Source organism: Piliocolobus tephrosceles, unplaced genomic scaffold, assembly GCF_002776525.5.
Source record: "Piliocolobus tephrosceles isolate RC106 unplaced genomic scaffold, ASM277652v3 unscaffolded_109, whole genome shotgun sequence".
NCBI classification, from domain to species: Eukaryota; Metazoa; Chordata; class Mammalia; order Primates; family Cercopithecidae; genus Piliocolobus; species Piliocolobus tephrosceles.
Window position 1 is genome coordinate 169,963 of NW_022291976.1, and position 11,128 is coordinate 181,090.

The 11,128-nt window shown below is 41.4% G+C and overlaps 1 protein-coding gene and 1 pseudogene across 2 annotated transcripts in view; one reads left to right on the plus strand and one right to left on the minus strand.

Annotated features, from left to right (window-relative positions):
- The window catches only part of LOC111529480 (CTD small phosphatase-like protein 2), a 110,279-nt gene that overhangs the window by 72,713 nt on the left and 26,438 nt on the right, over positions 1-11,128 (minus strand). The gene's annotated exons all lie outside the window — the stretch shown is intronic.
- LOC113219847 overlaps positions 8,818-11,128 on the plus strand; it is a 2,838-nt pseudogene continuing 527 nt past the window's right edge.

Below are 11,128 nucleotides of genomic sequence, written 5' to 3' on the forward strand. Positions count from 1 at the left end.
AGAAGACAGTGATCTATGAGGAAGCAGGCCTTTACCAGACGTCAAATCTGCCTGCACCTTGATCTTCGACATCTCAGTGTCTGTAACTGAGAGAAATAAATTTGTTGTTTATAACCCACCCACCAAGTTTATGGTATTTTTGTTATAGCAGCCCAAACTGACCTAAGACACTCCCAAACTCAAAGGATTCACCAGAGGAGTCCCAAAATATCTTTCCCAATAACTATTTTTTTCTAAAACCAAATGGTGCTAGGTTTTAAACTGCAATACCCAAATAAAATAAATAATGCTTTTTTCCCTCTGAATTCTTTTGTTATTCAAAACAGAACTCCCCAGAAAAGGAAAATTACTGTAGCAATTTTTAAAATTGATACATGGGAAAATTTTTTAAAGTTGTTTTTAATCAATTTCTGTAAATTTTGTATGGGAGTCTTTAAAAAAATATCTAAGGGTGAATCTAACTTAAACCCACAATCATTAAATGGAAATCATAAAGATTATGATACAACATATTGAGGAAAGTAGATATTAAAAGACTAAAGACATATAAAGTAACTCAGTCTTAAGAGGTTCAGTTCATTAAAATTTAAACACTTACTGTAATGTCAGAGTAGGAAAAAAAGGAAGAAAATGATAATCTCTCTGCCCACAAAATGCAAAAAAAATATAGCAGGTAAGTATATTTACCTAACTGTTGTACACATAAAATGCTAGATCATTCTGTATGGAGACAGTGAAGAGGGTTCTGGCAAAGCTTAGGAGAAAGATCCTTTGAACTCAAAACTAACAAACTGGTATTCACTAGAAAGAAAGATGAGTATTTGAAAAATAAAGCTGAAGTATGGAGTTTTTGCCCATTCCATAAGTAGGTTGTAAAAGATGTACTTAATAAGTCTGAAAGGGCTAAAACAGTCAAGCCCTTATCAATTTGTGAAACTGACCACTCAAAAAACAGATAAAGAAAACACATAAATAATTTCAATTGTACATAGAATGCTAAGAAAGATCTATATGCTGAGCCATAAAACAAGATTCCATGAATTTCAAGAATGCATACAAAGTATGCATTTAACCACAATTATAAATCAATTTAAAAAATCTTTAAAAGTACTAAGTACTTGGAAATTTGAAAATACATAAATAATCAATCAAAAATAAATCACAAGGGATACAGAAAATATTCTGAACTGAAAATATAAACAAGATACAACATAATAACACATTACAATTTCTGATGTAATAAGCAACACTTAGAAATTATAAACATAGGCTGGGCGGTGGCTCACGCCTGTAATCCAAGCACTTTGGGAGGCCAAGGTGGGTGGATCACAAGGTCAGGAGATCGAGACCATTTTGGCCAACATGGTGAAACCCCATCTCTACTAAAAATACAAAAAACTTAGCTGGGCGTGGTGGTGTGCGCCTGTAGTCCCAGCTACTTGGGAGGGTGAGGCAGGAGACTCGCTTGAACCTGGGAGGTGGAGGCTGCAGAGATCGAGCCACTGCCCTCCAGCCTGGGCGACAGAGCGAGACTCCATCTCACAAAGAAAAAAAAAGAAATTATAAATATGTATACACATAATAGAACTCCAAAATATAAGGAAAAACTGTCACAAATGAAATGAAAAAAAGTTGAAGAACTTCAATAACTCACTTTCAGTAGCAGAGAGAATTAGACGAAAGATCAACATGAAAAAAGAAGACCTGAAAAACTCTCTAGATCTAACATTATATACAACACTCTAACAGCAGAATACTCTCAACTTACACATGGAACTTTCTTCAGAATAGTAAATATGTTAGGCCACAAAGCAAACCTTAAGACATTTAAAAGGAATGAAATCATGTGAGTACAGGCATACTTTGTTTAAATACACTTCACAGATACCACGTTTTTTATGAACTGAAGGTTTGTAGCCACCCTGCATACAAGTCTTGGCACGGGCTCACTTCATGTCTCAGTGTCATATTTTGGTAATTTTTGCAACAATTCAAACTCTTTCATTATTATTGTATCTGTTATAGTGATCTATGATGAGTGACCTTTGGTGTTACTTTTTTTTTTTTTTTTTTTTTGAGACGGAGTCTAGCTCTGTCGCCCCGGCTGGAGTGCAGTGGCCGGATCTCAGCTCACTGCAAGCTCCGCCTCCCGGGTTTACGCCATTCTCCTGCCTCAGCCTCCGGAGTAGCTGGGACTACAGGCGCCCGCCACCTCGCCCGGCTAGTTTTTTGTATTTCTTTAGTAGAGACGGGGTTTCACAGTGTTAACCAGGATGGTCTCGATCTCCTGACCTCGTGATCCACCCGCCTCGGCCTCCCAAAGTGCTCGGATTACAGGCTTGAGCCACCACGCCCGGCCTGGTGTTACTTTTGTAATTGTTTTGGGGTGACACAAACTGCATCCATATAAGATGGTGAACTTAATAAAATAAATGTTGAGTACATGTATAGTGACTGCTTCACTGACCATTCATTCCCCAACTCTCTCCCTCTCCTTAGACCTCCCTATTCTGAGACATGACAATTTTAAAATTAGGCCAGTTATGCCCTACAATGTCTCTAAGTATTCAAGTGAAAGGAAGAGTCAAACATCTATCACTTTAAATCAAAAGCAAGAAATAATTCAGCTTAGTGAGGAAGGCATGAGTTGAGACAGGCCAAAAGCTAAGCCTCTTGTGCCAGTTGGCCAAGTTATAATGCAAAGGAAAAGTTATTGAAGGAAATTAAAAGTGCCACTAGGCGCAATGGCTCACATTTGTAATCCCAGCACTTTGGGAGGCCAAGGCGGGTGGATCACCTGAGGTCAGGAGTTTGAGACCAGCCTGGTCAACATGGTGAAACCCCATCTCTACTAGATATGGAGAAAGTTTTAGTAGTCTGGCTATAAGATCAAACCAGACACAGCATTCACTTAAACCAAAGCTAATCCAGAGGTGAAGAAGTTGCCCAAGAAAAATTTGAAGTTAGCATTGTTCGGTTCATGAGGTTTAAGGAAAGAAGCTGTCTCCATAATACAGATGTGCAAAGTGAGGTGAAGCAGCAGGTGCTAATATAAAACTGGAGGCAAGTTATTCAGAAGATCTAACTATGTCCACTGATGAAGGTGGCTATACTAAAACAACAGATTTTCTAACTAGACGAAACAGCTTTCTGTTGGAAACAGATGCCATCTAGGACTTTCACAGCTATGAGAAGTCAGTGCCTGGCTTCAAACCAGGCTGGGCACAGTGGTTCATGCCTGTAATCCCAGGATTTTGGGAGGCCAAGGCAGGTGGATGGCTTGAGCCCAAGAGTTCAAGACCAGCCCGGGCAACATGGTGAAACCCCATCTCTATAAAAAATACAAAAATTAGCTGGCCATGGTGGCGCATGCCTGTAGTCCCAGCTACCTGGGAGGCTGAGGTGGAAGGATCACTGGAGCCCGGGAGGTTGAGGCTACAGTAAGCCAATTATCGTGCCATGGCACTCCAGCCTGGGCAACAGTGAGAGTCTGTCTCAAAAAAAAAAAAAAAAAAAAATCCACATGATCATCTCAATTAATGCAGAAAAAGCATTTGATCAAATCCAATACCCTTTCATATTAAAAATAATCAACAAATGAAAAACAAACAGGAACCTTCTCAACATAATAAAAAGGTATTTATGAAAAACCCACAGGACCTATCATACACAGTAAAAGGCTGAATGCTGTCCCTCTAATATCAGGAACGAGACAAAGATGGCCCCTTTCACCACTGCTTTTCAACATTTTACTGGAAGTTCTAAGCAGGCAGTTATGCAAGAAAAATAAAAGAAATCCATATTAAAAAGAAAAAAAGGTGAAACTTATCTCTTTGCAACTGATATGGTCTTGTTTAAAGAATAATCATAAAGAAAAAAACTGGACAAACTGGACTTCATAAAAATTAAAAACCTGCCGTTTACCAAAATACATCATTAGGAAAATAAGAAGGCGAGCAGCAAACCGGTAGAATATTCACAAAACGCACATATCACAAAGACCTTGTATGTAAAATATATAAAGTCCCACAACACAATAAGAACAAGCCAACAGAAAAAACGGGCAAAGATATAAGAAATTATTTCATAAAAATTAGATGACTGGTGATAGCATAGAAAATGATACTTAATATTATTCATAAGAATTTTAGGCCGGGCGCGGTGGCTCAAGCCTGTAATCCCAGCACTTTGGGAGGCCGAGACGGGCGGATCACGAGGTCAGGAGATCGAGACCATCCTGGCTAACACGGTGAAACCCCGTCTCTACTAAAAATACAAAAAACTAGCCGGGCAAGGTGGCGGGCGCCTGTAGTCCCAGCTACTCTGGAGGCTGAGGCAGGAGAATGGCGCAAACATGTGAGGCGGAGCTTGCAGTGAGCTGAGATCTGGCCACTGCACTCCAGCCTGGGCGACAGAGTGAGACACCGTCTCAAAAAAAAAAAAAAAAGATTTTTAAGTTAAAACCCCAAAGGTATGCCAATTCGTACCTCCTAAAATCGCAAAAATTAAAAAGAATGACAAATTTAAATAGTAACAATGATGGAGAATAAAGAGAAGTCTTATATGCTGATGTTACAGATGTATGTTTTTTGATAAAATAGGGTAATGTCTAATAATTATACACCAAACTCTTTGACTCAGTGATTTCACTTCTAAATTTTTATCCAAGAGAAATGTAAACACATTCACAATGTATTTTTACAAAAATGTTCCTGACAGCCTTATTCACACAATAAGGCTGTTTCCAGTTCCAAACTGGAAACAACAAAAATGCCCCAAAAGAGAAAGATGAATACTGTGGTGTTTTCATGTAAGTGAATATTAATCAGCATCAGAAACGAACAAGTACTCCTATCATAAACAAACATGAAATAATCCCACAGACATGGTAAACAATGGCAGACACAAAATAATACATATTTAATGACAGTATTAAAAAAACTTTATCAGGGACAAAAATAATCTATACAGAAAACAAGCAAAACAGATTTTGCCCTGGAGAAAGGAAACATCTTCTAATGTTAAAGGAGTATCTTTTTGTCAAAATTTTACAGAATGTAATTTTTAATGGTCATGTAATATTTCAATACAAATGTTTCAATATTTCAATATAAATGTCTCATAATTTATTTGATCACTGACTAGCTGGAAAATAAACTGTTTCATAATTACTAACATCAACTCAAATGAAATAAACACATAAATTTCAGTCTACATTTCTGATTCTTTCCTTAAGACAGTTTCTTAGAAGTGAATTTACTAGTTTAAAAGTTTTACAGCTGAGGTCTGTGTTCGAGGTATTTGGGCTCATCATTGGTCCAATCATTAGCTGACCACTAGGCTATGCAAATATATAGGGAGGTATGCTTTAGTAAGCCAGGTTTAAAAATAAAAGCAAAAATATTTAAAAACAAAAAATAATAATTAAGTAGAGACATCAGTGGTTGCATACTGCAGGGAGATTAAATTCCATAGATTTTTTTCTGCCTATGGAAGTTACTACTAAACAACCTTTGAGGGGAGAAAAACCATGAATCCAGAGTGGCTACAATATTATCTAAAACGGCCAGTTTTCAACAAAAAAATTATAAGACATGATAGAAATAGTAAAGTATGACCCAAACTCAGGGAAAAACTGCAGTGAAAACATATTAATCATGTGCCAGGCATACAACAATCCAGTGAGAGATATATGTAATTATTTACATAAAACAAAATTCACTCTTGATTCCTTAAGAGTTGGAAAAATTCTTATTTTTGGTGTACATATTGACCCTTTTCTCTGATTATAAAATATACATCATTTAAAAACTTTAGGCTGGGCGTGGTGACTCACACCTGTAATCCCAGGGCTTTGGGAGGCTGAGGCAGGAGGACTGCTTGAGCCCAGGAATTATAGACCAGCTTGGGCAACACAGGGAGACACCCCAGTCTCTACAAAAAATAAAAACAAAAAAATTATATGGGCATGGTGGTGCACACCTGTAGTCCCAGCGACTTGGAAGCCTGAGGTGAGAAGATCACTTGAGCCTCAGAAGCTGAGGCTGCAGTGAGCCATGGCACACCATTGCACTCCAGCCTGGGCAACAGAATGAGACCCTGTCTCCAAAACAAGAAACAAAAAGACAGTAAAACATGAAATAAAATATCCCATAATTCCTTAACCCAGAGATGACTGATAATGTGGGTATATTAGTCTGTTTAATATGTATAAATATTTTAATCAATATTTATAATTATACTACATGTATTATCTGGTTTTTCCCCCTTTTACCAATATTTTACCAATGTTGTTTTAAAAATTTGAGAATATTGGCGAGAGGCAGTGGCTCACACCTGTAATCCCAGTACTTTGGGAGGCCAAGGCAGGCAGATCATCTCAGGTCAGGAGTTCGAGACCAGCCTTGCCAACATGGTGAAACGTCTTGTCTCTACTAAAAATACAAAAATTAGCCGGGCGTGGTGGCAGGCACCTGTAATCCCAGCTACTTGGGAGGCTGAGGCAGGAGAATCACTTGAACCTCGGAGGCAGAGGTTGCAGTGAGCCAAGGTTGCACCACTATACTCCAATCTGGGTGACAGAGTAAGACTCAGTCTCAAAAAGAAAAAAAACCAACAACAAAAAAAAAACAAAACACAGAGTAAGAATATAATTTTTAATGGTCATGTAATATTTCAATATACAGATAAACGTTTCATTATTTGATCACTGACTTGTTGGAAAATAAACTGTTTCAAAATTACTAACATCGGCCGGGCGCAGTGGCTCAAGCCTGTAATCCCAGCACTTTGGGAGGTCGAGACGGGCGGATCACGAGGTCAGGAGTTCGAGACCATCCTGGCTAACACGGTGAAACCCTGTCTCTACTAAAAAATACAAAAAACTAGCCGGGCGAGGTGGCGGGCACCTGTAGTCCCAGCTGCTCGGGAGGCTGAGGCAGGAGAATGGCATGAACCCGGGAGGCAGAGCTTGCAGTGAGCTGAGATCCAGCCACTGCACTCCAGCCTGGGCAACAGAGCGAGACTCCATCTCAAAAAAAAAAAAAAAAAAAAAAAAATTACTAACATCACCTCAAATGAAATAACCACATAAATTTCAGTCTACATTTCTGATTCTTTCCTTAAGACAGTTTCTTGGAAGTGAATTTACAAGTTTAAAGATTGTTAAAATTTGGTGGTATCTCTAGAAATACTAACAAACTGCTTTCCGAAAAGTGGTTTGAACTAGCAGTGTACAAAGAGTGTCTATATGACTAAATCTTCCAAATCAAAATTTTTAATATTTAAAATGTTTGCTAATTTTAAGTGAAAAAAAAAAAAAAAAGTAAAACTATGTAATTTAAATTATATTTGGCCAGGCACGGTGGCTCAAGCCTGTAATCCCAGCACTTTGGGAGGCCGAGACGGGCGGATCACGAGGTCAGGAGATCGAGACCATCCTGGCCAACACGGTGAAACTCCGTCTCTACTAAAAAAATACAAAAAAAACTAGCCAGGCGAGGTGGCGGGCTCCTGTAGTCCCAGCTACTCGGGAGGCTGAGGCAGGAGAATGGCCTAAACCCGGGAGGCGGAGTTTGCAGTGAGCTGATATCCGGCCACTGCACTCCAGCCTGGGCGACAGAGCGAGACTCCCTCTCAAAAAAAAAAAAAAAAAAATTATATTTATAGGTTACCTCCAATTCCCTCTTTTTTCTAAAAATCTGAAACACGAAAATTGAAAAATGTTCTTTTTTTTTTTTTTTGAGACGAACTCTCGCTCTGTCACCCAGGCTGGAGTGCAGTGGCCGGATCTCAGCTCACTGCAAGCTCCGCCTCCGGGGTTTACGCCATTCTCCTGCCTCAGTCTCCTGAGTAGCTGGGACTACAGGCGCCCACCACCTCGCCGGCTAGTTTTTTTATTTTTCAGTACAGACGGGGTTTCACCGTGTTAGCCAGGATGGTCTTCGATCTCCTGACCTCGTGATCCGCCTGTCTTGGCCTCCCAAAGTGCTGGGATTACAGGCTTGAGCCACCGTGCCCGGCCGAAAAATGTTCTTAATTCAACCACTCCAACTGAGCAAAAACACCTCAGGTAGCATTCCCGAGGAAAAGTAATGTAGAATCTAACGGAATACTTAAGGAGACATAAGGATCATTATTTTTATAATGCAAATGTAAACAAATAATTTTTTTTTTTTTTTGAGACAGTCTCGCTCTGTCACCTAGGCAAGAGTGCAGCAACAATAACCTCAGTTCACTGCAACCTCCACCTCCTGGGTTCAAGCAATTCTCCGGCCTCATCCTCCCAAGTAGCTGGGATTACAGGCATGTACCACCACACCTGGCAAATTTTTGTATTTTTAGTAGAGACAGGGTTTTGCCATGTTGGCTAAACCTCAAAGTGATTCATCCTTCTCAGCCTCCCAAAGTGCTGGGATTACAGACTAGTGCCACCATGCCTGGCTACTTTTTGTACTTTTAGTAGACACGGTGTTTCGCCTTAAATGAGTTCTAACCAAAAAACTCTTATACTGAACTGAGGCCAGGCATGGTGGCTCACACCTCTAATCACAACACTTTGGGAAGCCAAGGTGGGAGGACTGCCTGAGCTCAGAAGTTTGAGACCAGCCTGGCCAACATGGCGAAACCCTGTCTCCACCAACAATACAAAAAAATTAGCCAGACGTGGTGGTACCTATCTCTAATCCCAGCTACCTGGGAGGCTGAGGCACGAGAATCACTTGAACCCTGGAGGCAGGGGGGCAAAGGTTGCAATGAGCCGAGATCATGCCACCGCACTACAGCCTGGGCAATGGGCACTGAAGGCAATTCAGGGGATGTGCTGTTATTGAATTCAAGATGGAATAAAACATAAAAAAAGCTATTCAAGTCCTAGACAAGCATAGTCTGAGTGGAAGACCACTGAAAGTGAAAGAAGATACTGATGGTGAACATGCCAGGAGAGCAATGCAAAACGTGATGGCTACCACTGGTGTAACAGGTATGAGACCAAGTGGCCCAGAAATGATTAATATCTCACCTAGTATCTTAAATAATTTTAACATCCCAAATGAGATTATCCATTCAGGTATCTATCTTCTTTCTTTCTTTCTATCTATCTATCTATCTATCTATCTATCTATCTATCTCTAATCCATCTTCATCACCATTATCTGTCAATTTGTCTACCTATCCTGTGTTTAATCTTCCCAATCATATTGATAGTATTTTCATTGCAAGGGGTTTGAATTGTACTTCTATGCAGACATCCAGTAAATATGTTAAGAGACTGATTAAATATGTTAACAGACTGATTCTGCCTGTATATGTATTACAGGCAGAAAGAGTTGGAAGCACAATATTTGTAGCAAATCAGAATTATAAAGCTGGCTGGGAGAAACTGAAGGAAATATTTTAGTATGGCTGATGTGGTGTTCTGAGCACATTCTTGAGGATAAAGATGAAAAAAATCATGGAATGGGCACTGTTACTTTTGAACAGTCCACTGAAGCTGTGCAAGCTATATCTACATTCAATGCTCAACTGCTATGTGATAGACTAACACAGGTAAGATGGATGAGACCGCCTTACTAAAGAATTTTTTTTTCCCTCCTGAGCATCTGCAGCTTCTCTATGGCCTTGGTGGTACTGGAACAGCGTTAGGACCAGGAAGGCAGACTATCAATGCCAATCACCTGAATAAAGGCATTGGAATGGGAAACATACGGCCTGCAGAAATTAGAATGGAGGGCATGGATTTGGAAAAAATGGTAGAAATGGAGGAGGGAACCCGGTGGTGGTGGTGGTATGGAAAATGTGGGTCAATTTGGATCTGGGATGAACATGGGTAGAATAAACGAAATCTTAGTAATACACTGAGGAGAGGGAAGATCACTACAAAGCAGAGGGGAAGTGGAGGTGGAGGCAGCGTCCCCGAAATCGAGAGGATGAGCCCCAAGCACTGACCACATTGGCGGTGCCGGCATGGAATGCATGAGTCCAGGCCTGGGCCACAATGTGGATCCTGTGGGTTCCAAGATGCAGCGCATGGGTCTGGTCACGGACCGCATGGGCTTCGTGGAGCACAAAGGCTCCCGCATGGAGTGCATGGGCCTGCTGGGCCTTGACTAAATGGCCTCTAGCATCCGGCACATGGGTGAGATCATGGAGGGCAGTGGCTCCGGCCTGAAACACGTGGGTGCCAGCATGGGCTTCAGCCTCAAGGGCACAGCTGCTCCCGCTGACCATGTGGACCAACCATTGAGCACATGGGCTCTGGTGTGGAGTGCATGGTTCCTGCAGGCATGGGGGCTGGCCTGGAGCCTATGGGCCCCATGATGGATCACTTGGCTACTGGACTGGAGCACACAGGTGCCAACAACCTGGAATATCTGGATGGACCTGGGGTGGACGGGTGCCAACAGCCTGGAGAGGATGGGCATTAACAGCCTTGAGTGCATGGGTCCCACCATGGGCCAGACACTGGGTGCTGAGACTGGGTGTATGGGCCTAGCCATGGGTGGTGGTGGCCATGTCAGCTTTGACTGCGCTCTGCAGGAAACCTGGCAGGGTCTTTTGGTGAGGCTGGAGGTTATGCTCCTGGGGATGGCCAGGAAAGCCTACCAGGTATTTGTGAGAAATCTCCCATTGGATTTTACATGATCAAACCAACAAATATGGCCACATGCAATAAGCCAACATCAAGATGAAGAATGGGAAGTCCAAGGGGTGTGGTTTGGTTAAGTTTGAGTCGCCAGAGGTGGCTGAGAGCCTGTCGGATGATGAATGGCATGAAGCTGAGTGGCCAAGAGACTGATGGCAAATCTACAGAAATACGCCTTTTAAAAAACATCAATATTTTGTATTTTTTTCTTGTTAACTATTTTAACTTACTGGCTGGATATATAAAGATGTTTTGGCTGGGCGCAGGGGCTCAAGCCTGTAATCCCAGCACTTTGGGAGGCCGAGACGGGCGGATCACGAGGTCAGGAGATCAAGACCATCCTGGCTAACACGGTGAAACCCCGTCTCTACTAAAAAAAATACAAAAAACTAGCCGGGCAAGGTGGCGGGCGCCTGTAGTCCCAGCTACTCAGGAGGCTGAGGTAGGAGAAAGGCGTAAACCCGGGAGGCCGAGCTTGCCATGAGT